Source organism: Heloderma suspectum, chromosome 2 (assembly GCF_057233095.1).
Source record: "Heloderma suspectum isolate Gila_16-S chromosome 2, 16-S_ref, whole genome shotgun sequence".
In the NCBI taxonomy this organism is placed as follows: Eukaryota; Metazoa; Chordata; class Lepidosauria; order Squamata; family Helodermatidae; genus Heloderma; species Heloderma suspectum.
This window is the reverse complement of record NC_139459.1, coordinates 19,106,075-19,132,500: the sequence shown is the minus strand read 5'-3', so window position 1 is coordinate 19,132,500 and position 26,426 is coordinate 19,106,075. Positions and strand designations below refer to the sequence as shown.

Below are 26,426 nucleotides of genomic sequence, written 5' to 3'. Positions count from 1 at the left end.
TCTTTAATATATCCCCAGATAGATCCACCTCACTTACCTCAGCAATAATACCTGTTTAGTTGCTGCACTGTTCCATTGAAGGTGCTGAAGTTGTAAACCATCTAGTAGCCCAATTTTCCTAGATGCCTATACATATACAAGAAAGGGCTATGTAGGAGATTCAAACAAAGCCCTGGCAAGCCCTGTGATTAAGTCCCTTGAGTATCCCATTTCTCTGTACTTATCAGTGAAGCAGATCACAGTTTGCCAAGAGGGTGTTTCCTGAACTTCCCCTCTGTTTAACTTTCGAAGGCTAGATTTGCACATGACCTTTCTGGGTTTGTTTTCTTTCCCCTCAGCTTGGCATCAAGAGAAAGGAAGGTGATTAATACCCTTGTTCTTGAGCTAAGCATTTTGTAATCGCTGTAATTAAATCAAGCAATATGCATTTAAGCGGGCCCTAATTGTAAATTTTAATCATAACCACAAACAACCAAGAATCTTCTTCAAAGTATTAATTGGGAGCACCTTGAAGGCTGCAGCTGTCTCACTTTATTATTGGATAGGCAACCAGTTAGCATATCCTGCTTACTTGTTCATGTCATTCAAGGGAATTGGATGTTCACATTCTCCCCCCCCCCCAATAATATTTTCTTTGATAATTGATGGTTTGTACAGGAAGAGGGGAGAGAGTTGGTTCATGGGGTTATAAAGATCAAGGGAGGGTTGAGATGGGGAAAATACAAACCCCTGATGATGCTGATAGGTGTAAACTGCAGAGAACTGGAGTATGGCTCATAGATTAGGAGGATTACAGACAGATGGGACTATGAAATGCTACAACCTTTCAATGAGACTGGAGAGAAATTACTAGAGAGATGGATTATTTTGATGCAGACAGAAGAAGGGGTGAATTAAAATCCTGCTTTTCTGTATATAATAGTACTGTGCTGAATATGCTTCCCCCCTCCCTTTAATTCATCCCCATGAAAGTGGATGGAGATATTCAGCACTTTCAGAGGGCAGGTGAATTTATCAGATTTTTTTCAAGAAAAGGGGAGTTACCTTAGTTGAGACAAGGTGACTGATGTTTTTGTTTTTACCATTAAAAAAGGTTCCCTGCCACTCAGGTATGTATGTATTTATTGAACTTGCATACTGCTAAATATAATAATATTTCTCAGCAGTTCACAATAAATATTAAAATCACATTTGCAATACAATATTAAATTGTACAGGAATGTGTGTACCAGGAAAAATCGAGCTTATCAGCCATCTCTAAATTCCACCTCAGAGCTTGTTCTATCTTGTGTCTGAGTTAGATTGCAATTTTTGGTTCTTTTTTCCAGTTCATATGAAACGCCATACATTTTTTTTGTGCTTAATTTTCCAAGCATATGCATCAAATGTGCACATCTTTGAAATGTACACATTCTTCTCCCATTGATTAATGTGTGTTTGTGCACATTTTTCAAAAGTATGCATTTTTCATGTGCATTTTTCAAATGTATGTGTGAAGAAATGCTTTGCATATAATGCTTATTGTAATGTTTAAATACTCTGTGAGCGTATAATGTAACTGAGTAGGCCAGAGTCCTAGCTTTGCTACTGTGTATGGAACCTTAAACAGTTGTGTTTGCCTTGGTTACATTGACTTACGAAAGGATGCTTTAGGCAATTTAAAACTTTTAGGGGGAGAAGTTAACTTTGTTTTGATTGGTAAGGTGGGACAACAAAGATGATAGGCATTTGGGAATTCCATGGGGGAACATAATTGGCCAGGAGGTGTGTGTTGTTGTTGTTGTTATTTTAATGATCAGGGAGAAATCTGTTGAAATCAGCTAGGGGTAGCTGGAAGTTAGATGACAGAGAGTTGAGGTTCCTTGTAGTCAGCAGAAGGGAGAGTGCTCAGAGCTGGTGTATTAATCTGGAGGCCTGATTTACCCCAGGCCCAGTCAAAATAGATTCTTTGGATTTCCAAGATGAAACTAGACCACCTGTGAAAGCAATGACAGTTTATTGATAGAAAATTGATGCCGAGTACAAAGAAACCACACATCTCTTCAGCTGATGAAACGGGCACCTTCGTGAAGCTGTGTGTATGTTGGGGGTGCCAATCAACAGCACATGAGATGTTGTTCCCAACCCAGGACCAAAAGTTCTCCGGGCTGGTAGCGTGTGTATTCCCTCTTGGAGACCAAATTGGTTGGTTCTCAGCCCAATCTTTTATACCTTTTTCTGATCTTTTAGAACATGCTCAAAGCATTGCAGGCAGGGTAACGAATTGCCTTTCCTATGACTAACAGGTCCCAACATTCCACTTGTGTGCTTGACCCTTGCCCTTCATGGCTTATTAAATCAAACAAGGAGGGGTTGTCCGGCTGGGTCCAGGAGGTTGTAAATTCCTCCTTGAGAGAGGGAGTGGTGCCTGCCGCTTTAAAAGAGGCAGTAATTAGACCACTCCTGAAAAAGCCTAACCTGGACCCAGAGGATGTTAACAATTATAGGCCAGTGGCCAACATCCCCTTCCTGGGCAAGGTGCTTGAGCGGGTGGTTGTAGGACAGCTCCAGGCACTCTTGAATGAAACGGACTATCTAGATCCATTTCAATCGGGCTTCAAGCCTGGTTTTGGAATGGAAACTGCCTTGGTCGCCCTGTGGGATGACCTCTGCCGGGAGAGGGACAGGGGGAGTGCGACCCTGTTGATTCTCCTGGACCTCTCAGCGGCTTTCGATACCATCGACCATGGTATCCTTCTGGATAGGTTGTCTGGGTTGGGAGTAGGAGGCACTGCACTACAGTGGTTCTGCTCCTACTTGGATGGCCGATTCCAGAAGGTGGTGCTAGGGGATTACTGCTCTGTGCCATGGCAATTGTGCCATGGGGTTCCACAGGGCTCTGTTTTATCCCCCATGCTGTTCAACATCTACATGAAACCGCTGGGGGAGGTTATCCGGAGGTGTGGGCTGAGGTGCTATCAATATGCAGATGACACCCAGCTCTACCTCTCTTTTACATCAAAACCAGAATCAGTGAATCAGTGCCTGGGCACGGTAATGGACTGGATGAGGGCTAATAAACTGAAACTCAATCCAGACAAGACGGAGGTACTGTTAGTGGGTGGTTCGTCTGCCCGGCTAGGTGATATTCAACCTGTTCTGGAGGGGGTTGCACTCCCCCTAAAGGATCAGGTTCATAGTTTGGGGGTGCTCTTGGATCCAGAACTGTCACTTGAGGCACAGGTGAACTCAGTGGCATGGAGCACTTTTTATCAGCTTAGGCTGGTATACCAACTATGCCCTTATCTGGACAGAGATAGCCTTGCTACAGTTATCCATGCTCTGATAACTTCTCGTCTGGATTACTGCAATGCGTTATACGTGGGGCTGCCTTTGAAAACGGTCCGGAAACTTCAGCTGGTCCAAAATAGGGCAGCAAGACTGTTAACAGGGACTGGCCTGCGAGCTCATATTACGCCAGTACTTTTCCAGCTGCACTGGCTGCCAGTCCATTTCCGGGCCCGATTCAAAGTGCTGGTGTTAACATTCAAAGCCCTTAACGGCTTGGGGCCAGGCTACCTGAAGGATCGCCTCCTCCCATATGTGCCTGCCCAGACCTTAAGATCATCCTCAGTGGCCCTTCTCCGTGAGCCCCTGCCAAAGGAAGTGAGGTGGGTGGCTACTAGGAGGAGGACCTTTTCTGCTGTGGTACCCTGGCTCTGGAATGAGCTCCCTAGTGAGGTTCACCTGGCGCCTACATTGTATTCCTTTCGGCGCCAGGTGAAGACCTTTTTATTTTCCCAGGCATTTTAGCATTTTAGCCTTCTAAATTTTTATCTTTGCTGTTTTAAATCTGTATTTTAAACTTCTGCACTGCTGCTAAGTTTTATTGTGGTTGTATTGTTATATTGTGGTTTTAATGTTCTGTATATTTTAAATTGTTTTATTGTGTGTTGTTTGGATTTAATTTTTGTGAACCGCCCAGAGAGCTTCGGCTATTGGGCGGTATAGAAATAAATAAATAAATAAACAAACAAACAAACATTCCAACACAGTGGGAAAGAAACCCTCTTCATCTCCTCAGTGAGATAAAACAGTAAAGCAAACAGAGGAAATTAGGCAGCTGCATAACTGTTGACATGAGGATAACAGCCTTATCAGTGTCAGACAGCTAGAGATTGTTAATATGTGGATTGGTGCCTGCTGGATACCAATCTCCCCATGTGAGAAGCCTACAAAGTTGCCCAATATATGGAGGCCTACTCTAAGAAACAATAAAACTGTCCTTGATTCTATACTTGACAGGTTTTTATACATTTAATAAACAGCATAGAGGATGGTGTGCCAGTTCAACACCTGACCTGACTTCTCAAACTCATTACAACTGGGAAAAGAAAAAGCCACTCTGAGAGAACTCCTCTGGAGGGAGACCTGGAATCTGGAGCTGGTGGCTGTGAGGAGCAGGAGGCTGGGCTGTGAGGTGGTTATACTTCAGGCAGGCAGCAGAGACCAAGAATTCAGGCAGAAGTTTAACCAGAGGGGTCTTCATCAAGTGATCCCAGATACAGTGTCATCATCTGAGACAGAGGCAACAGGAGGGGCTGAAGGCAGAGAAAGACTGCTGTTTCTTGGTTTGGCTGGGGTGAGTTTTGGATCGAGAGGGAGCTATCAAGAGCTTTGTAGTAGGGAAGACTCTCTTATTAAGTATGGTAAACAAGGATATTTAATTTAAGTGCTTTTAAGCATTCCCATCCTATAATTTGAAGAGCACTCTATTCCCTTAAGTACAAAACGTCCCTTAATAAAACTTTTAGTTAAATAGTACATACTGTTTCTAGTGTTGGTGTTTCTAGTTAAGCATCTCATGCCTAAGCCACTTATGCCAAGCTACTAGGGATGTATGAGAATTTTGTTTCAGTTTGCAAATCACTCAAGAAATGCCCGGTTCACAAAAATCCAAATGGGAGTGCATTTCCTCTGAAAAGTTTCACAAATTTCTGAACTTGGGTTCACAAAATGCGTACTTGAAAAATGCACATCTTTCTTGAAATGTGCAACTTTCTTGAAATGCACAACTTTTAGATCACCTATGCTTTCGTCTATGGGGAAAATTTGCACAGATATGGGTGTGGGGTTTTTTTTGCACAACTTCCATGTTTGATACCTGTTTTGCATGAAGCATTGAGCAAAATGAACAAACAGTGTTCACAAGTGCAAATCCAGGAGAAACAAGCAGTGAGCAGATGTTCAGAATCAAACATGATTCTGGGACAGGAACAGCTGGTAGGCTGTGGAGAGGCTCACCACATAGGTTTTTTTAGGGGTAAAAAAGGGCAAAACCTTGGTCAACGTGTGTGTGTGTGTGTGTAATTTGTAAGCCACCTGGGAGACTCCTTGAAAAGGTTCAGTAAAAACAACACAAAAGGCTTTTCTTTTTCTACTTGAGAGAAGGGAGAGAAATGAAAAAAGGTAATCCTAAAACCCCAGTAAGAGTATGTGAGACAAAGAGAGACAGAGAGAGACAGAGAGAGAGAGACAGAGTGTGGGGGGGGGGGATTGAGACACTTTTTGAGAGAGCCTGCATTGACTCCACCATTGTCTTCCATGGGTGAATTTGGCTTTCATTTTATACACTGCACCCATAGTGGGAGTCAAATCCTAAGAATAGTATGGATTCCCCCTCTTTCTTTCTGACATTTAAGGTACACTGGGTTTTGTTAATGAGGATGGGCCAAAGGAAATCAAAGCAAGCAAACAAACAAAACCCACAACATATTATGGCTACTAATCTCAACAGAGAACACAAAGGAGATTGATACATGTATGCCCAAATCCAGTTTCTTTGGGAGGAGGGTGAAAATGAGAAAGGAATATTCCAATTGTTGGCAGGAATTGTTTCTCCTGCTGCTGTTAATTCAGCAGAACTCTGTTGTTTAATGTGCACGCTGCAGTGCTGGATAGGTAAGGTTAAGTACTGGTTGAAACTAGGGATGTAAGAATCTTGTATAATCTACCCCCTGCGTGTTTTGCAGATTGTCAGGCATTGTCCACTCTATGTCTCCATCATCCACTCATTGATGGATGTGGAGTTTTTCCTCCCTCCAGAAAAATATACAAAAAAATACATTGGAATTTGTGGAACTTTTGCTGGTATGTAACATTCTCCATATTTTCTTAGTTCATTGTAAAATCAATGAACAGAGAACACACGAGCAAGATTGCTACATTGTAGAAGCTGAAGAGAGAATAGAGATTGTGTGTAAAATGTTTGTTGTTGTTGTTGTTGTTGTTAAAATGGCTTATACATTATCGTATTTACAACTTCCATAGTTCTGTACAACCAAAGTTGTATACACTATCGGAAAGTTTAAAAAAACAGTCCACAAATCTGCGGAATCCATGAAACTTTGAAAAGCCGGTTCTCTGTGGATTCATAGGGATGTTGTGGGCACTTGATTCTGTCCAGGAATCTGGCAGAACCACCCCTGCCCTCACCCCCAAGACCTGCTTGCCGAGCCCCTGCCCCTGCTCGCCCCCTGCCCGCACTCGGCGATTGGCCTGCTCTCACCCCATTTTGATCCACTGCAGATTTCTCTGACATTCCTAGTTAAAAACTAGGGATGGACAGATAAGACTATTTTGGGTCTATGTCATATTTCATGCGTTCATTCACAAATCCATTCCATCCCATTTCACCCACAAAAACATTGGATGCATTTTCTCCAAAAATATGATTTCTTAGTGCATAGTTTATGGTAAAGGAAACAGTTCTAAGCATATTTCATCCCAAAATGTGTATTTTAACAGTTGAAAACTACTTCACATAATTTGGAGAAGTGCAGAATCAGAAGGATATCTGTTTCAATCCACACATTGGTTTGGTAAGTGTGGGCTGATCAAAATCATCACATATCCCTAGTTGAAGCATCGCAGTTCATGGTTGGTGCTGAAAAGCTCTTGCCTATGCTGTGATCCATATTTCAGAATGGAACATTTGAACACTTTTACCCACGCTCCAGTTCAGTTCAGTTCAGTTCTGTATGGTATATAGTGTTAGCATGCCAGTGCTGCATATCTCTAGAGAGGCTAACACTACATTTCTTTTTTCATTACACAGATTCAATTTATACCTTGCCTTTCCGTTGTCATGTTCTTGGTGGCTTGCACAATCAACGCAGTACAGCACAATTACACCAAATCAATATAAAAGCAATCATAATACAGAGAGGAATCTGATCATTATAATGACTCAAGAGAAAATGGAGAGCTTGCCCATCTCTCTGCTGCTGGCAGTCAATATTCCTTGTATTTGCTCTTGGATTGGTGGTTGCAGCTATAACATTATGCAGAGCTAGCTACTCTAGTGTAGCAGCAAAGACTGTCCATTGTGGACCAGATAAGCCCTTTGTTCAAATGTTCACCCTGGTCATGTACTGCATAGGTGCCTTAGCAAGCCACCATCTGTCTGGCCTCAGGCCCCATTTACAATATGGTGATATTAATAATGCCTGACATGTTGATACTAATAATGACTCACCTTTCAGAGATGTTGTAAGGGGTCCTGAACTCATGTATGTGAAACTCATCTATTCTATACTTAAGGGGGGGGGAAACACACAGAATAAAAATCCAAGAATTATTCTAAGAATAATTCCAAGAACACAGATGGATCACTAGTATGGGAAAGAGCCTTTCAGTGGCAACCAGGAGCAAGTGATGAGATCTGAACTAACCCTTTCCTTAATATTTGACGAAAACATTAGTGCATAATCTCTCTACAACCAAATTACTAATTCACATTACATCTGGCACAAGCTCAAATAAGGAGAGCCAGTTGTGGTACAATAGTAAGAGTGCAGAGCTGGGACTTGGGAGATCCAGGTTCTAGTCCCCCCTTGGCCATGAAGCTCACTGGATGACTTTGGATCAGTCACTGACCCTAACCTACCTCACAGGGTTGTTGTGAATAGGGATGGCACGGATGCCTGACTAAGTCCGGGAGTCCGTCAGGCTCCCCCCCATCCACACCTCTGGTACATGCCAATCCCCTGGCCTCACTTGCCCCTGCTTGTGCCCTCTCGGATGCTCCCCACAATCCCAGCCCATATGTGTACATATTCAAATATGTGCATATTTAATTAGCTCTCTTTTCATAAAAAAATAAATCCCCATGGGAAAATGGCAGGTGCTCGCGGACAGGACCTGGGGTGACTTCAGGTGGCTCGCTGATCTCGTGGGGGCTTGCGCACAGGTGTGGGGAGGCTCAAGCGGGGTGGTGCTTCAGTGGGCACCTGCTGATACTGGGCAGGAGGACTGGGTTCATGCACTCCTAGTTGTGAGGTTCCAATGGAAAAGAGGAGGGCCAAGCCCATGTAAGCTCCCATGGGTTCCTTGCAAGAGGGAAAAAGGCAGGATATAAATGTGATAAAAAAATAATTTTTAAAGATGGCACATTTATTTATTTCTGTATTTATTTATTTCAGTTTTATGCCGCCTAATAGCCAAAGCGCTCTCATGTCCAACAGTGGCTAAGAGAGTTTTGCTACAGTTTCATATGATGTCTAAATTGCCAAACCAAATTATAGCTACTGCTCTACCTCCAGATGCTGCTGAACCATGGCGACAGGACTAAACCTATAGACTAATGAAGGTGAGGAATGAGAAGATTGAAAACTGAACCCAATGAACAACTCTCAGCCATTGCATGTTTTGAAGCTTAAGCCATGATTTGGACTTTGATCTTAGGGATGGTTTGGCATAATAACTGAATAGAGCCACAAGCAGGGATGGTGTGGGCACCAGGAAGGAGCTCAAAGCCCAGTGAGAAATTGCCGGCCCAGCCCCTCAGATGCTGGTCTGCGAACCCCGGTGCTTGCCCAGCTTGGTGCATGCTGAGCTGGGCTAGTGCTTCCTGGCTGAGCATCATTTTCCACCCAAATAGCTGCTTGTTCTTTTGTGCGACTATCCCATATATGCCAAAAGGGGGCTTGTAGGGACCACGTCAGCAACATTATAGGCATAAACCCTTGTAGTGTTGCAGACATGGCCCCTTTAAGGCCTCCATCTGCATAAATGGGATAGTTACAGAAAAGAACAAGCAGCCACTTGAGTGCAAAATGGCTGACTATTATTTCCTGTATCTGTCCCCTATACACAAATGGGTGCCTTAAAGGGGCCCCGTCCACAACAATGCAGGTGTTTGTGCCTGTAACGTTGCTGATTTTGCCCCTTAAAGGCCCCCCACCCTGCTGTCTCCTGCTGAGCAGTGGCACCTTCTCCTGCTGATGCCCAGCAGGGAGAGAGATGCAGTTGCTAGGAAGCAGTGGAGGCAGGATGTCGACCAAGAGAGTAGCACCACGGGGCTTCCCTCTCGGCTCCCCTCCTGCTGCCTCCACCACTGCAAGCCTGCAATGAGCCACCATTGTGCGCACAATGGGAGCTCAGTGGGGAAGGGGGCACTGGCTTGAGAGACGCCTGTGGACCTCTGGGCAGCTCACACCTAGGCACGAGCAGGGTGGACTGGCTGGCAGGGGTCTGACACGCAGAGGGCGAGGCAGCAGCAAGTGAGTTCATCCTAGGGATGGTAGAGAATTCCACCATGGACTCAAATAAGGGTGGATTCCAAAGAATCCAAACTCCGGATACCATGGCAGAATGGCACCTGTGGAGGATTTCATGCGGAACGGCTCTCCAGCTCCCTATACAAGGTGATACGCTAATGGCGGCCACCATTAGCCTATCTCTGGGAAAAGTGCAGACACAAATGGTGCATTGTACACCACTTGCAGCCATAAAGCACTGATTTTGACCTACTTGCAGCCATAAATGGCTGAAGAAGCCAAAGTAGGTTTCAAGAAAGCGTAGGTGTAGCTTTATTCATTTGCATTTTTATCCCACTTCTATTCCGAAGGTGACAAGCTATCTTAAAAAAAACAAAGCAAAACAAAATAAAATAAAAGGTAAACCCGATTTTATTTATTATTTATTTGTGTTATATTTATATCCCACTGTTTTTCCTCCAAGGAGCTCAGGGTGGCTTACACATGATCCTCCTCCTCTCCATTTTATCCTCACAACAACCCTGTAAGGCAGGTTAGGCTGAAAGCCTGACCCACTGAGATTTATTTATGTATTTATTTATTTTATTAATTGCCCATCTGGCTGGTCACCCAGCCACTCTGGGCAATGTACAACAATAAAAACAGTTCATATAATAAAATTCAACATTAAAAACATCACATTTCTAAAATTACCCTAGCCCACCCCAAATGCCTGCCTGAACAACCATGTTTTTAATGCATGGCAGAATATCATTAAAGAGGGGGCATGGAGGAGTTCCCTAGGGAGAGAGTTCCACAGAGTGGGGGCCACCACAGAGAAGGCTCTCTCCCTTGTCCTCACCAGCCTAGCCATCCTGGCTGATGAGACAGAGAGAAGGACATCCGAGGCTGATCTGGTTGAGTTGCTGTCTGGTGTTGCTGGAGGCGCTCCTTGAGATAGGGTGGGCCGGAACCGTATAGGGTTTTAAAGGTCAAAACCAACACCTTGAATTTGGCCTGGAAAACGACTGGTAGCCAGTGAAGCTCCTTCAGCACTGAAGTGATGCGATCTCACCGGCGGCTGCCTTTAATTAGGTGAGCCGCTGCATTCTGTACCAGCTGCAGCTTCCGAACTGTCTTCAAGGGTAACCCCATGTAGAGCACAGTACAGTAGTCTAAACGAGAGGAGACCAGGGCATGTACTACCGATGGGAGCAGATGGTCGGGAAGGTAGGGGTGCAGCCGCTGTATCAGATGGAGTTGGGACTGCGCTGTCCAGCTCACAGCTGACACCTGAGCCTCCATGGACAGCTGGGAGTCCAAAATGACCCCCAGGCTGCGGACCTGGTCTTTCAAGGGTAACCGTATCCCATTCAACACCAGGTCAACATCCCCCAACCTCCTCTTTTCTCCCACCAAAAGTACCTCGGTCTTGTCAGGGTTCAGCTTCAGCTTGTTCCTCCCTATCCAGCCACTCACCGTCTCTAGACATTTGGACAGGGATTCTACAGCCAACCTTGGTGAAGATTTGAACAAGAGGTAGAGCTGCGTGTCATCCGCATACTGATGACACCTCACCCCAAACCTCCAGATGATAGCCCCCAGCGGCTTCACATAGATGTTAAATAGCATCAGGGAGAGGATTAAACCCTGTGGCACCCCAGAAGTGAGTGGCCACGGGTCCAAAACCTTGTCTCCCAGTGCTACCCTGTGGCACCTGCTGGAGAGGAAGGACCGGAACCACCGTAATACGATGTCTGCAATGCCCAACCCCTCCAGGCGGTCCAGGAGGATACCATGGTCAATGGTATCAAAAGCCGCTGAGAGGTCGAGGAGAACAAGGAAGGAGCATTCGCCCCTATCTAGAGCCCTCCTCGTATCATCCACCAAGGTGACCAAGGCTGTTCCTGTCCCATGCCCAGGCCTGAAGCCCAACTGAAATGGATCTAGATAATCGGCTTCTTCCAAGTGTGCCTTCAACTGCATCGCCACCACCCACTCAATCACCTTGCCCAGAAATGGCAGATTTGAGACTGGGGGAAAGTTGTTCAGAACTTGGGGTTCCAAGGAGGGCGTTTTTAAAAGTGGTCTTATCACTGCCTCCTTGAGGGCTGATGGCATCACTCCCTCCTCAAGTGAGGCATTCACCACGGCCTTGATCCCCTCACCCAGTCTCTCTCTGCAGCTCATAATGAGCCAAGATGGGCAAGGATCGAGTAAGCAGGTGGTCGGCCTTACAGATGAAAGCACCTTGTCCACTTCATCAGAAGGAAGAAGCTGGAACCGATCCCACAAAATTGGTGTGCCATAGATCGCCTACTGCTCACTAACTGTATCCACAGCACACGGAATAACACTCCTAATCCGATCAATTTTATCTGCAAAGTGCCTTGCCAAGCCCTCACAGGAGGCCTTAGAATGCTGCAGCGTTTCCGGAGCCACTGGACCGATCAGGCTCTGGACCTCTTGGAACAGCCTCCTGGGACAGCACTCTGCAGGCATAATAGAGGCAGCATAATATTCCTTTTTTGCTGCCTTCACTGCCACGTGATAGGCTGAAGATACAGCTCTAGCCTGTGTCAGATCGCCTTTGGAGCGAGAGTTCCACCACTGGTGCTCTACCCGTCTCACCTAGGGATGGCGGAGAATTTCTCCCCGAATCTTCGGGAGGCCAAGCGCCGATGCATTCAGCCCCCCAAAGTTGGTTGGGAAATTCTCCGCCGGCCCCCCACCCCCCCGGGACGGGACTTACCTTCGGCAAATGTCCCTCTCGGAGGCGGGTCCCGGCGGCGGTTCGTTGTGGGCGGGGGCGGCGGCCGGTCTCCCGACCAGCTGCCACCGCCGCCATTGCAAAAAAAAACAAACTAAAGTAAAAAAAAAAAAACACCGGTGATTTTGAAACACTTTTGGGAAAAAAAAAAAAGCACGTATGCAAATGGCGGCGCCCATGGGGCGCCGCCATTTGCATTCCTTAGTTTGGCACGTCTAGTCTACGTAAAGATTTACGTAGACTACAGCGAAAATAAAGGCAACGCAAATAGTGTGCCCTTATTTTCGCCATAGTCTATGTAAATCTTTACGTAGACTAGACGTGCCAAAATAAGGAACGCAAATGGCGGTGCTCATGGGCTGCCGCCATTTGCGTACGCGCTTTTTTTTTTTCAAAAGTCACCCGTGATAGGCTACATGACGATTTACGTAGCCTATCATGGCTGACTTTGGAAATCTAGCCGTGATAGGCTACGTAAATCGTCACGTAGCCTATCACAGGGTCTTTTTTTTTTTTTTTACTTTTTGTTTCGTGGCCGGGGAGACGGGGCGCTTCTCCCCGGCCTGAATTTTGGCCGGACGAGGCAGGGCGCCTCCCCCCCCGGCCTGAATTTCGGCCGGGCGAGGCGGGACGCCTCCCCCCCTCGCCTGAACTTCGGGGGGAGAAGCGAAGTGCCTCCCCCCCACCGCGAAGCCAAGCTGCGAAAAGGTAAGTGACTTTCGTACATCCCTAGTCTCACCTCCTGTTTCAGAGCTCGTAACTGCAGATTGAACCATGGTGCAGTCCGAGCCCTGTTCAGGGGGAGAGGGCGTTTCGGAGCCACCCGATCTAATGCCCCAGTGATTGCAGTATTCCACGCACCCACCAGGGTCTCAACCGAGTGGCCATTGGCGTACTGCAGAGAATCCCCAAGCACGTTCAGGAATCCTTTCAGCTCCATAAGACGCCTGGGGCGGACCATTTTCATGGGTCCTCCACCCCTGCGGAGGGGTTGTGGAACCGAGAAGTCCAACATCACCAGATAGTGATCTGACCATGACAAGGGGGTGGTGGATATACCCCCGACTTCCAGATCACTCCCCGCTTCTCCAGAAACAAACACAAGGTCTAGTGCATGACCGGCTACATGGGTGGGCCCATTTGGAATATGGTGCAGCTCCCAGGAAGCCATGGTCTCCATGAAGTCCTGAGGTGCCCCGTGACGACGGCCCCCAAATGTACATTGAAGTCCCCCAATACCAATAAGCTAGGGGACTGCACACGCACATCAGAGACCACCTCAATCACATTGGTCAGGGAGTTAGTCATGCAGCGGGGGGGATGGTACACGAGCAGAATCCCCAGACTGCCCTTTGGGCCCAACCTCCAGTACATGCACTCAGCTACCTTGGTCTTCTGGAGAGGGGGACTGGTGAAGACCAAGGACTTTCGATAGGTAACAGCCACTCTCCCTCCCCAATCCCCAGACCTCGGCTGTGTGCACACGAAAATCCAGCTGGACACATGGCTGCAAGGATTGAAGCAGCGGCCTCAGTCAACCAGGTCTCCGTAATACATGCCAGGTCTTCACCCTCATCCGGGATCATGTCATGGATGAGGGAGGTTTTCTGGGTAACATTTTTCTGGCATCGCAGAGCAGCAAACGAAGGCCAGAAGATGGAGTCACACTTCCCCCAGCCATCCTTTGGCTCTGGACAGGCCCGAAGCAGGGGACAGATACTACACATCTCTCCCTTGTTCCCCTTAACTGGCATGGCCTGGCCCTAGAGCTTTATGACTGAGTGGGGACTAGAATCTGGATCTCCCAAGTCCCAGTCCATTTACGGCTGGAATTAGGTAAAAATCAGTGCTTTACATATGCAAGTGGCATACAGTACACCATTTGCATCTGTATTTTTCCCAGTGGTAGGCTAATGGCCCCTCTACAAACCTCCCCTCGGACCGGAAAGTGGGGGGTTTGTACATCACTAGTTCCTCCATCCCTAGCCACAAGGATATTACTTAAGATTTCTGAATAGTCCAGGAACCTCTTTTTTTCTTTTTTCTTTTTAAATTTGGGGTGGGGAGTGGGGAAGTCTCACCCAATCAGAATGGTCTTTGTAGGGAGGTTGTCTGTCTTAGGGAGTATGTGAGGAATCCACTCCATCAGATCTTTCTTACAGATTTCTCCAATCTCTACAGCCCAGAAATGGGTGCAGACCTAGACTGACTTTGCATACAGAAATCCATGGTTCAGGACTTGCAAAGCATTCCACAGAACAGGAAAAACATGTCTGATGAAATCCACATGTTTCAAAAATACATGCAAACATATTTTAGCCAATTGGTGGGTGCATACAAAAATGCACAACTTGACAAATGTGCAAGAAATGTACAATCCCCCCCCAACACACAGATAGACATATCTTCATGGAACCATCACAAAATGAACTTGGAGATGGGGAAAAAAGGGTGATTCTATGGGATCAGACATGACAGATCTGCCCTTCCCTAGTCGTTCATGTAAAATGCTGTCCTCTTCCCTGTAAGCCCATGTATTGGGGGGGGGGGAGTGGCAGGGGCTCTACTCTAACATTCCCATGCCCACATACTCTGTGTAAGCTAGCACCAAGAGACCTGTTGTACTTTGTAGGCCTGGGTAATCAAAATACGCATGTTATTGTTCTCTCTTCTGTTGACAAGTGCAACATTATAGGGCAATACACAAGAGTGAATGGGTTTTATATGGCCACAATTGACATGGTGGATCTGGATGCCTTTCCATGTAAATTGAGTTGAAAAGAGGCACATCTATCCTTCCCACAAGGGAGCTGCAAGACAATTGTTTTAAGCTTGCTTGAGGGCACAGATCTAATGCTAGCCTGCTCTCCAGGCAGTTTGCACATTTTTGGCCACTCCATATAACCTCCTATGAAGAAACAAATTGTCCGCAGTATTGCAGGGGTGAATATTTATGATTTAGAAAGCGAGCAAGACCGTGGCAATAATCCAAAGAGGGTTCCCAATCAATAATGCATGGTCAGAGAGGAGGGGAACCCAAATGAAAAGAAAATATCTCCTCCTCTACCCTTCTTTTACCCCCTGCCCCCCGCCCATGCCAAAAATATATGTAATATTTTCTTTGTAAAATGGGATTTCCTTTGTCAGACAGCTAGGAAAATAATGCTTGACATTTCCAGATAACATGAATTATTGGCAGCATCTCTGTGTGTGGTGTATGTGTGTGTTCTTTCGTAAAGAAAAGAAAAGAGCATAAATCATTCCACCAATGTGATACTTGATCAACCTGATTTGAATTACCCTTTAGCAATCTCTATTCATCCTGAAATAATAATAACCATTAAAAAAACCCTGTATATGTCTATTCAATAAAATAATGGATGATAACATGAAACACTGATCCTATTGAAATTCTTTTTTTAGTTTTTTTTTTTTTTTGCTTCTTGCAGAACTCCTCATTGGTTTCTCCTGAGCAGCAACCTCCAAATTCATCTTGAAATCATGCTTGAGGACAAGGGTGGCCAACTTGCATCCCTCAGCTGAATTTTGTGCATCCCTCAACCTCTTTTTAAAAGTGCTCTGCAAGCAATCAGTTCAGACCACTGGCAAAAATGATCTGTCCCTTCCCTTGCAGCCTGCTTGGTGGGAAGGAAGAGGGAGAGAGAGAGAAAAGGGGGGGGTAGAAAAAGAAAAGGGGTGACCTGCCCACTTTTTGGCTCTGGCTCTGCTCATCACTGGCTTCTCCACCACCATTCTGCAGCCCCCAAAAGATTACCCATGAGCGAATGTGGCCCTCAAAAGAGAAACAGTTGCCAACCCCTGCTTTAGGGGAAACAAGTGGGACCTGCAAGAGATGTTGTGGTGTATCTCCACCCCTCTAATTGGAGTTATCCTGTTCAGGGATACAGTCAGCCTGGAATTGGCTGTGGGGCCATCAGGACAGATACCCATGGCCCCACTCAGTAGAATGAGCAAGAGGGTCCCCACCGGTAGCAGGCTTACTACATTTGGAAAGTAATCCATATCACCATATAAAGAGGGGTCCCCCACAAGCCCATCCAGTCTAAAATTAACTACCCAACCACCCCACTTGGAATAGGAGCCTTGTTCCTGTTTAGGCTTGGCAGGAGGATTCCTCAACTAGAAATGGATCAACTCCCAGTGTCCCATTTCCCATTGGAGAATGAGTTTGGATGGTCTGAACCTTTTCAAAGAGTGCACAAGAAAAGCTCAGCAGCAATTTCAGCTAGGGATGTCTGTCACCAGGAGATCCGGTTCTTTTTTTTTGACTCAACAAAGTTCCACAGTGCGTACAACTTGATTTACCTTTGTGAGCCAAGGCTTTCCCCCAAATTCCAGGGACATTTTTTGTTCATTTTCTTTTTTCCTCACAGGTTCCGCAATTCATGCAAATTTCTGGCAATTTGCACAAATTATGGCCAAATTTGCACAAACTGCTCAGAAAGTTGTGCAAATTGTAGAACCTGCAAGGAAAAATGCACAAAATGCCTGGGAAATTCACAAACTCTCCCAATTCACTGCAGACCAAGTCAGGTGCTGCAGCAGGAACCTGAGCAAAGCCTGGGGGGGGGGCATAGGAAACCTCATCGAATTCCATGTGCCAAATGGATTTCTCCAACATTCCTAATTTCAACAGCTACAGCAATTCCAGTGTCAATTTCAGTCAATTTCGATTAATAAAGTTAATAATAATAATAATAATAATAATAATAATAATAATAGTGGGGGTTGCTGCAGCCCTAAAACTTTACTAGGAGGTTGTTCCTAGCACATAGATGATCACTGGGATTTGTAGCTTGCTCATTGGAAAAGACCCTGATGCTGGGAAAGACTGAAAGCAAAAGGAGAAGGGGACGGCAGAGGATGAGATGGCTAGATAGCATCACCGATGCTATGAATATTGAGCACACCCTGGGAGAGAGCGGAGGACAGGAAGGCCTGGTGTGCTGTGGTCCATGGGGTCACGAAGAGTCGGACACGACTTAACGACTAAACAACAAGGGTTCCAAGATACTTAAGCACAGACTGAACTCTCCCATTAAAATAAATGAGCTCATCTTTGGCTGAATCGTGCCCAATGTATTTTGTAGGGTTATGGCATCCAAGTGCACCTTTCTCCCTTTTCTTTTTTGTTTTCCTATAGGAATGATTTTATGTTTAGCAGCAATGCAGTAATCAGGAAAAGAGATAAAATGTCAGTAGCAGCTTATTAACACCAGCTAATTAAGAATAAAAATTCAATATGGTGTGTATCTTCCCCCATGAGTAAAGTGTAATATGCTGCACTTGCAACAATAAATGGGTAAAATATATTGCTTTTGTTTGCTACAGACTGTGAGCTTTTATGCATTAATACTCAATATGAAAAAAGCCTGATCCTATGGAGGAACATCATTTAATAAATGTCTTGTGTTGCTTATCATACCTCAGGGGCCTGTCAGGGTGGAAACTGAGCCCATAGAGCCCCAGAGCAGTTCTGATTCTGAGGAGGATCAGCAATCCATGGGAGAGGAGCGCGCTCATCCCTCACAGGCACAGCAGCTGGCAGAGATTCCTCCTGCCAGCATTCCTGAGATAGTGATCCTAGCAGTGAGAAAGTGCGGGAATGAGGCTTGCTAGATGCTCGACGCAGACGCAGGGAGCGACGAGCGATGGAGGGCGTGGAAAGAAGGCGTAGCGCCCGTTTGGTGCGCAAGCAATGGTCACCTCCCGTGGACCCAAGGGAAAGAGGGAGGATCTCTCCCTAGCCCATAAGTTCAAGGTCTTCAAGTGACTCTCCTTCAAACGGGGATCAACTGTCTACTCAGCACAAAGGCCACTCTGCAGTTCCTTGCTTAGTTGCTGGTGATTAGCATCTGAAAGAGTCATTAAGTTGTACAAGGATTAAAGCCTTGAAAAGAATCCTTTTGTCTGTGTCTTGAGTTGGCTATTGGAGTCTACTGAAAGAGGCTGCTAGGGCGCTCCTGACTAGGGGTGCACGAAAGTCACTTACCTGGTCTTGCAGCTTGCTTCGCGGTGGGGGGGAGGCGCTTCGTTGCTCCCCCCGAAGTTCAGGCCGGGGGAGGAGGCTTCCCTCCTCGCCCGGCCGAAATTCAGGCCAGGGAGAAGCGCCCCGTCTCCCCGGCCGTGAACTTCAAAAGAAAAAAAAAATGCCCCTGTGATAGGCTACGTAACGATTAACGTAGCCTATCACGGCTAGATCTGCAAAGTCAGCCGTGATAGGCTACGTTAATCGTCACGTAGCCTATCACAGGTGACTTTGGAAAAAAAAAAAAGTGCGTACGCAAATGGCGGCCCCCATAGGGAGCCGCCATTCGCGTTCCTTATTTGGTCCCTGTAGTCTACGTAAAGATTTACGTAGAGTACGGCAAAAATAAGGGCAACGCTATTTGCTTTGTCCTTATTTTCGCCGTAGTCTATGTAAATCTTTACGTAGACTACAGGGACCAAATAAGGAACGTGAATGGCGGCTCCCTATGGGGGCCGCCATTAGCGTACGCGCTTTTTTTTTTTTTAAGTCACCCGTGATAGGCTACGTGACGATTAACGTAGCCTGTCACGGCTGACTTTGCAAATCTAGCCGTGATAGGCTACGTTAATCATTACGTAGCCTATCACAGGGGCATTTTTTTTTTTTTTTACTTTGCTTGTAATGGCAGCAGCGGCAGCCGGTCGAAAGACCGGCTGCCGCCCCCGCCCCTGACAAAGACCTGCCAAACCGCCACCGGGACCCGCCGCCGGGAGGGACATTCGTGAAAGGTAAGTCCCATCCTGGGGGGGGGGGTGGAGAATTTCTCCCCGAACAACCTTCAGAGGACCGAATGCGTTGGCGCTCAGCCCCCCGAAGTTTCGGGGAGAAATTCTCCCCCATCCCTACTCCTGACAGGGCCATGCGATGGGGTTTGCCTCTTCTCCTTCAGAGGAATTGTTTAGGCTGTGCCGACACTGTTATGTGCTATTAACCACCATTGTATTTATTTATAAAATTGGACAACTGACTTTCTGACCTACGCCACTAATTATGACCTCCTGCTGCTCTTTGTTGAACTCTTCTACACTTGGGTACCACACGTTCCACTCACAGCAGGGAGCTCAGTGTCACAATCAGACTGAAATGAGCTGGGGTCCTCATTGCTCTTGACACATAGACCTTGAGCACTTGTAATTAGGGATGCCGGAGAAATTTGAGACAGTCTAAAAGGAGCTCAGATTTCTAAGAATCTGACCTGCACAACCTGCTGCAGAACGACCCCCTCTCAGGCTGCATGGAGTCCATGGACTTTCGGAGGATTTTTTTTTTTTTTAACTTTCCCCACATTTACGCCTATAAATTCACAGGAAAATACGTAAGTTTCTGCTGAGGAAATGAATGGAATGGGGCACAACATGCTAAATGTTACATACTGAGGTAAATTATGTAAATTCTTAGCTAAATACTTACATAATTATTTGTGTATTTTTCTGCATGATGGGAAAAAATCTTTGCATATGTTTGGGGGCAGATGACAGAACAAAAGGCACTTGACAATCCACGAAACACAGACGGAGTGGATTTTTACACAGTCTGTACATCCCTACTTGTAATGAATGTCCATGATATCCCACGGGAACCACAAAACAACTACAATCACTGCTGTTCCACTTGGCCAAAGAACTAAGAGTTTGTTCTACAAGAGATGTGGAATGAGACATTACTCAGGAGTAGAACACAAGGTTTGAATGAAGAAGGGCCCTAGTTCAATCTCTGGCATCTCCAGCTAGGTCTGGGAAAGACTCCTGTCTGAAACCTTGCAGCCTGCAATGGCTGGGTAAGGTTCAGCCCCAGGACCAATATGGGGCAAAACTGATAGCAAGTCGGCATCGAGCACAGTTGTATCAGCCCGGCAAGAGGGCAGTTCTAAGCAGGGGAAATCAGTAAGCAATTAGCAGCACTACCAGTCACAAAGGGGAGTTCCAAGAGGCATGGCCAAGGTCAAAACACAGATAAGCCGTCCAACATACACACAGTCCAAAGAGCAGAGCCTAGTAGGCATCTAAAGGTCGGCAGTGCAGACTATAAGCCATGAAGCAAGGGCTCAAGGCACTAGAAGCTCAGGTAAGGTGTTATTCCAGCAGCTAGTAGGTCTAAACATGTGGGGGCTGTTTATTTCCTACTGCGTTTTAACTGATGTACTTTAACTGATGTGTGTGTTTTAATTATGTAACATTTTATCTGAATTTTATTACTGCTGGCCGCCTTTAGTGTTACATTTAGTGGGATCTATTAAATAAATATATGAATGAGTGAGTGAGTGAGTGAGTGAGTGAGTAACATGAGCAGCCTCAAGGTGGTTGTTATATATGAGTTGGGGTACTCCTGGAAAAAAACAAACCACGGGCTTTTGTGGTGAGTTTTTTTAGCTGTACACGTTTTAGGTGCCACTTAGACCACACCACAGGGGTATGTCAATTCCATGAGTTTAACCGATAAATCATGTGGGCTACTTTACAGTGATAAATCAGGTAGGGTCCTTTATATAGTGTGGAATGCTATCACACATCTCACATATTGCCCAGTTTGGACCCTAGGCTGTTCCGTGCGATGGTGAAGACTCCGCTCCCCTTTCCTTGCTACTTGACCCATATGAAAATAAAGGCATGGTAGGTAAACTCATGGTAAATACAATTTACATTCATGCATACTCCCAAATGTACATTAAAACTATGATATTCATATTTCATATTGGTATAAAGGTCACCATGCAGAAAGTAAAGTACTTAAAAAAAATCCCCATCATTTCTATAGTATGTTAGGCACATGCTTACCTTCACTGGAACCAATGGGGCATAAAATGCTTCTCTTTGGCTGAGTCATGTGCTATTTAGGGATGGATGAATCTGTCAGTTTCACTTTCTATAACACTTGCATTTTTTTCCAAGCATGACTTCATTCCGTCCCCTTTCCCCATCTGTTTTTGAATGTGTGTGTGTGTGTGTGTAAGTCTGCATGAAAAGTTGTTGTTCAGTCGTTCAGTCGTGTCCGACTCTTCGTGACCCCATGGACCATAGCACGCCAGGCCTTCCTGTCCTGCATTCTCTCCCGGAGCGTGCTCAAGTTCATATTCATTGCATCCGTGATGCTATCTAGCCATCTCATCCTCTGCCGTCCCCTTCTCCTTTTGCCTTCAGTCTTTCCCAGCATCAGGGTCTTTTCCAGGGAGTTTTCTCTTCGCATTAGGTGGCCAAAATATTTCAGCTTCAGCTTCATTATCTTTCCTTCCAATGAGCAGTCAGGGTTGATTTCCTTTAGGATGGACTGATTTGACCTCCTTGCAGTCCAGGGGACTCGTAAGAGTCTTCTCCAGCACCACAGTTCGAAAGCATCAATTCTTCGGCACTCAGCCTTCCTTATAGTCCAGCTCTCACAGCCATACATTACTACTGGGAAAACCATAGCTTTGATTAGACGGACCTTTGTCGGCAAGGTGATGTCTCTGCTTCTTACTATGCTGTCTAGGTTGGCCATAGCTTTCCTCCCAAGGAGCAAGCGTCTTTTAATTTCATGGCTACAGTCACCGTCTGCGGTGATCTTGGAGCCCAAGAAAGTAAAATCTGTCACTGCTTCCATTTCTTCCCCTTCTATATGCCAGGAAGTGATAGGGCCAGATGACATGATCTTAGTTTTTTTAATGTTGAGTTTCAAACCAGCTTTTGCACTCTCCTCTTTCACCCTCAAGAAGAGGCTCTTGAGATCCTCTTCACTTTCTGCCATTAGGGTGGTATCGTCTGCATATCGGAGGTTGTTGATAATTCTCCCGGCAATCTTAATTCCAACCTCTGATTCATCCAACCCGGCATTTCTCATGATGTACTCTGCGTATAAGTTAAATAAGCAGGGCGACAATATGCAGCCTTGTCGTACTCCTTTCCCAGTTTTGAACCAATCGGTTGTTCCATGTCTGGTTCTTACTGTTGCTTCTTGACCCTCGTACAGGTTTCTCAGGAGACAGGTAAGGTGGTCTGGTACTCCCATCACTTTAAGAATTTGCCACAGTTTGTTGTGATCCACACAATCAAAGGCTTTAGCATAGTCAATGAAGCAGAAATAGATGTTTTTCTGGAATTCTCTTGCTTTCTCCATGATGCAGCGAATGTTGGCGATTTGATCTCTAGTTCCTCTGCCTCTTCTAAACCCAGCTTGTACTTCCGGTAGTTCTCGGTTCGCATACTGCTGAAGCCTAGCTTGTAGGATTTTGAGCATCACCTTGCTGGCATGTGAAATGAGCGCAATTGTGCGGTAGTTTGAACACTCTTTGGCGTTGCCCTTCTTTGGAATTGGAATGTAAACTGACCTTTTCCAGTCTTGTGGCCACTGTTGAGTGTTCCAGATTTGTTGGCATATTGAATGCAGCACTTTAACAGCATCATCTTTTAGGATTTTAAATAGCTCAGCTGGAATACTGTCATCTCCGCTAGCTTTGTTGTTACTAATGCTTCCTAAGGCCCACTTGACTTCACTCTCGAGGATGTCCGGCTCAAGTTCAGTGACCGCACTATCATGGCTATCAGGGACATTCAGATCTTTCCTGTATAGTTCTTCTGTGTATTCTTTCCACCTCTTCTTAATCTCATCTGCTTCTGTTAGGTCCCTGCCTTCTTTGTCCTTTATCATGCCCGTCTTTGCACAAAACGTTCCCTTGAGATCTCCAATTTTCTTGAAGAGATCTCTAGTCTTTCCCATTCTGTTGTTTTCCTCGATTTCTTTGCATTGTTCATTTAAGAAGGCCTTCTTGTCTCTCCTTGCTATTCTCTGGAACTCTGCTTTCAGTTGGATATATCTTCCCCTTTCTCCCTTGCTTTTCGCTTCCCTTCTTTCCTCAGCTACTTGGAAAGCCTCATCAGACAGCCACTTGGCTTTCTTGCATTTCTTTTTCTTTGGGACGGATTTCGTTGCTGCCTCCTGAACAATGTTACGGACCTCCGTCAAAAGTAGTATGCTTTTTTGTACACTTTCCCCCTAATATATGCATTATGTGCAAGCAATTTTTCCTGATGTAATTTTTTCCTATTTTTGTATGCACTTTTCAACCAGATAAGTGTATCGTAAATGTATAGAAATACAAAAATGAAAGGATCATTGCATTCTGCATATTATTTAAGTAAGCGTGATTTAGGTTAGTTAAAATGTGAACAAAACAATTATCTCCATTATTCCTTCTGTTATTTATGGGCGGCTTCCCATGATCACTTTGAGGCTGCTTCTCTGCATAGTGGGACAGAAATCCATATATGTATGTATGTGTGTGTATGTATATGTATGTGTATGTATGTGTGTGTGTGTGTATATATATATATATATATATATATATATATATATATATATATATCCCCCAACACTTCTATTAAGGGCACAATCCTATGGCCGCTAGACAGCATCTAGACAGCCATAGGATTTTTGTTTTTGTTTTCTGGAAACCAAGCTCAGAGCTAGAGCTCTGAGGTCAGTTCCCAGAAAATCGCCTCCTTGCTCCCTCCCCTGGCACCTCATAGGTGGCACAGTTTGTCCCCAGCTCAGTGCTCGCAAGAGGAGTGGTGGGGAGGAAGGGGGCATTCATAGGGGTGGGGTGGGGTGGGGATGGCAGACATGCCATTGCGACATTTCCTATGTGCCATCTGGCCTCCCCCCCGGCTCTGAGGTGCCCTGGCTAGATAGCTGAAGTCGGCCATCTAGCTGCAGATGGAGAGCAGCTGGAGCACGGAAGAAAAGGTCCCCTCCATGCTCTGCCTGCCCTGTATTGCATAGTCGGTCACCTCCCCATAGGATTGCACCCTTAAAGAGCCAGCAAAAAGCAGCCACTCCTGGTGATATCACATTTTGTGTTTGTCTCCTTCTGTGGGGTTCTTTTCTGCACATAGGCGGTGCAAATACTCCCTCCCCACAATGCTTCATATATTGCCAGATGTTGATGCTGAAAAGATTTAAGGGTTGATTACCCTGCTTTGTTCATGCATTCTAATTGAGTCACCTCCTATTTCGCTTATCTGAAAAGGAGCAGCGAAGGAGTACTTTAAAAGCTTGTTCCAGAACTTTGATAAACAGATAAAAAAAATAGCTTGTATCTAAAGCCTTGACTAGCCAACATGGAAGACCTTAAATCTGAGCTATCTTACTTAACTTCAGAGAGCTTGGAAATAAGCCTTTGGAAAGTAGGGATGTTGCGAGTGCCCGAGTTAGTCTGAGAGGCTGGTGAAATCCCTCCCACCCGCCCCCCTGGCCTCCGCTCGCCGAACTCCAGGGCACTGATGGGCCTGGCCAATGAGTGCCACGGAGTTCAGCAAGCTTGGACTTGGCTGCCTGGTTGGTTGTCCTTGACAGCTGCCTGGGCAGCAGCAGCAGGAGGCATGGGGCACCCCTTCCACTGGCCATCTCCTGCTCATGAGCAAAAGACGGCTAGCGGCAGGAGTGCCCCATGCCTCCTGCTGCTGCCGCTGCCTGGGCAGCTGCCTTTGACTGCCACCTGGGCAGGCACAGGAGAAGCTGGTTCCCGGTTACAGGCACCCTCCCGGATGCCCCCCACACTCACCCAGCCCCTTCCAGCTAGCACCAGCCATTTCGCTACCTTTTTGTCTTTTGTTTTGTTTTATGAAAATAAGGGAGCCAAAAGAACCTGCACATATTTAAACCTGTGAGTTTTTAAGCTCCTCTTTTTTGTGAGAAAAGAAAGGCAGCAAATGGCAGGTGCTTGCTGGATGGGCCCGGGGTTGGTGTGGGCGACTTGCTTGCTGAGCTCCTGGGGCCTTGAGCGCAGGTCCGGGGGGGGGGGGCAGTGTTTCAGCAGGCACCCAGAGAGCCCGGGCAGGGGTGGTTTCATACATCCCTACTAGAGAGTTTGTATTAATTTCCATTAGAAACTACTTACACACAAACTCACGTGCGCGTGCACACAAGAAAAAGCCATTTCGATTGCACACGTTCCTCTACTTTTCTCCCTTCCAAGATCCTAAGATGAAAACTCCAGAGCAGGGCAAACAAAACCTACCTTCCTTACTCTGCTCCGCTGCTAAATATCAGTTCACATCTCATAACCATGCATTAAATTATCCTCCAGTATCATAGAGGACTTGCCCCCCCAAACCAACACTGACAGCTTGCATCACATGTCACAACCTATTTCTGTACCTGCTCTGAAATATATGTTTTACACAGAGTACCCAGGTGATCCAATTGGCAGAGACAGTAATTCCTCTGATCCTCTGCAGGGAAAGCCTGCATCATTTTCTGTTTCCACTGCTACAATCTTCTCTAAGCAATCGCATTCCAAATAGTTCCTTGAAGAACTCTGGGAATGGTCCTAACCAGGAGCAGGAGCTGCTGTGCCACTTCATGCTGCAAGGCCAGGCTTGCAAAATGTCTCAAAGCCAGTCAGCATCTAATGTCTTCATACTGGGGTCGACCACTTTGGGGAGGGATCATAGCTCAGTGATAGAATAGACAGAAGGTCCCAGGTTCAATTCCTAGTATCTCCAGCTTTTTTCTTTTCTTTTTTCCCCTCTTTTAAAAGGATCAGATAGATGGCGATGGGAAAGGCTTTTGCCTGAGACCCTAAAGTCAGAGTGGACAGACAGACAAATAGTCTGACATCTGACCTAGTTGAATGCAGCTTCCTATGTTCTCTGATTAAGGAAGGAAGGAAGGAAGGAAGGAAGGAAGGAAGGGTGGGTGTTAAATCATTTAGCATTCTGGACCAGCTGAAGTTTCTGAATCATTTTCAAAGGCAGCCCCATGTAGAGCTCATTCATTCATTCATTTTTATTACATTCCAAAATCGCCCAATAGCTGAAGCCAAAACTGTGGCCAGATGTGATGTTTCTAGGCATGCGTGCAGTTGTGCTCTAGCCTCAGCTGTGCACTCCTGGCCACCACCAAGACCTGGGCATCCACATCCAGGGCTGAGTCCAGAAGTACACCCAAAATGTAAGCCTGAATTTTCAGGGGGAGCGTAACCCCAGTCCAGCGCAGGTTGAATCCTTGTTCCCTGATCAGCCTTTCGACTGACCAAAAGCACTTCTTTCTTGGCTGGATTAAGCTTCAATTTGCTTGCCCTCATCCAGTCCATTACCAGCATATGGAACTGATT

The 26,426-nt window shown here is 46.0% G+C and overlaps 1 protein-coding gene and 1 long non-coding RNA gene across 2 annotated transcripts in view; one reads left to right on the top strand and one right to left on the bottom strand.

Moving 5' to 3' along the window:
• The window catches only part of DCC (DCC netrin 1 receptor), a 1,145,836-nt gene that overhangs the window by 721,438 nt on the left and 397,972 nt on the right, over window positions 1-26,426 (bottom strand). The window lies entirely within an intron of this gene.
• LOC146351962 (uncharacterized) overlaps window positions 20,315-26,426 on the top strand; it is a 52,750-nt gene continuing 46,638 nt past the window's right edge. Inside the window, exon 1 of the long non-coding RNA XR_014787500.1 lies at window positions 20,315-20,404. This is a non-coding gene — a long non-coding RNA (uncharacterized LOC146351962). The remainder of the gene's footprint in view (window positions 20,405-26,426) is intronic.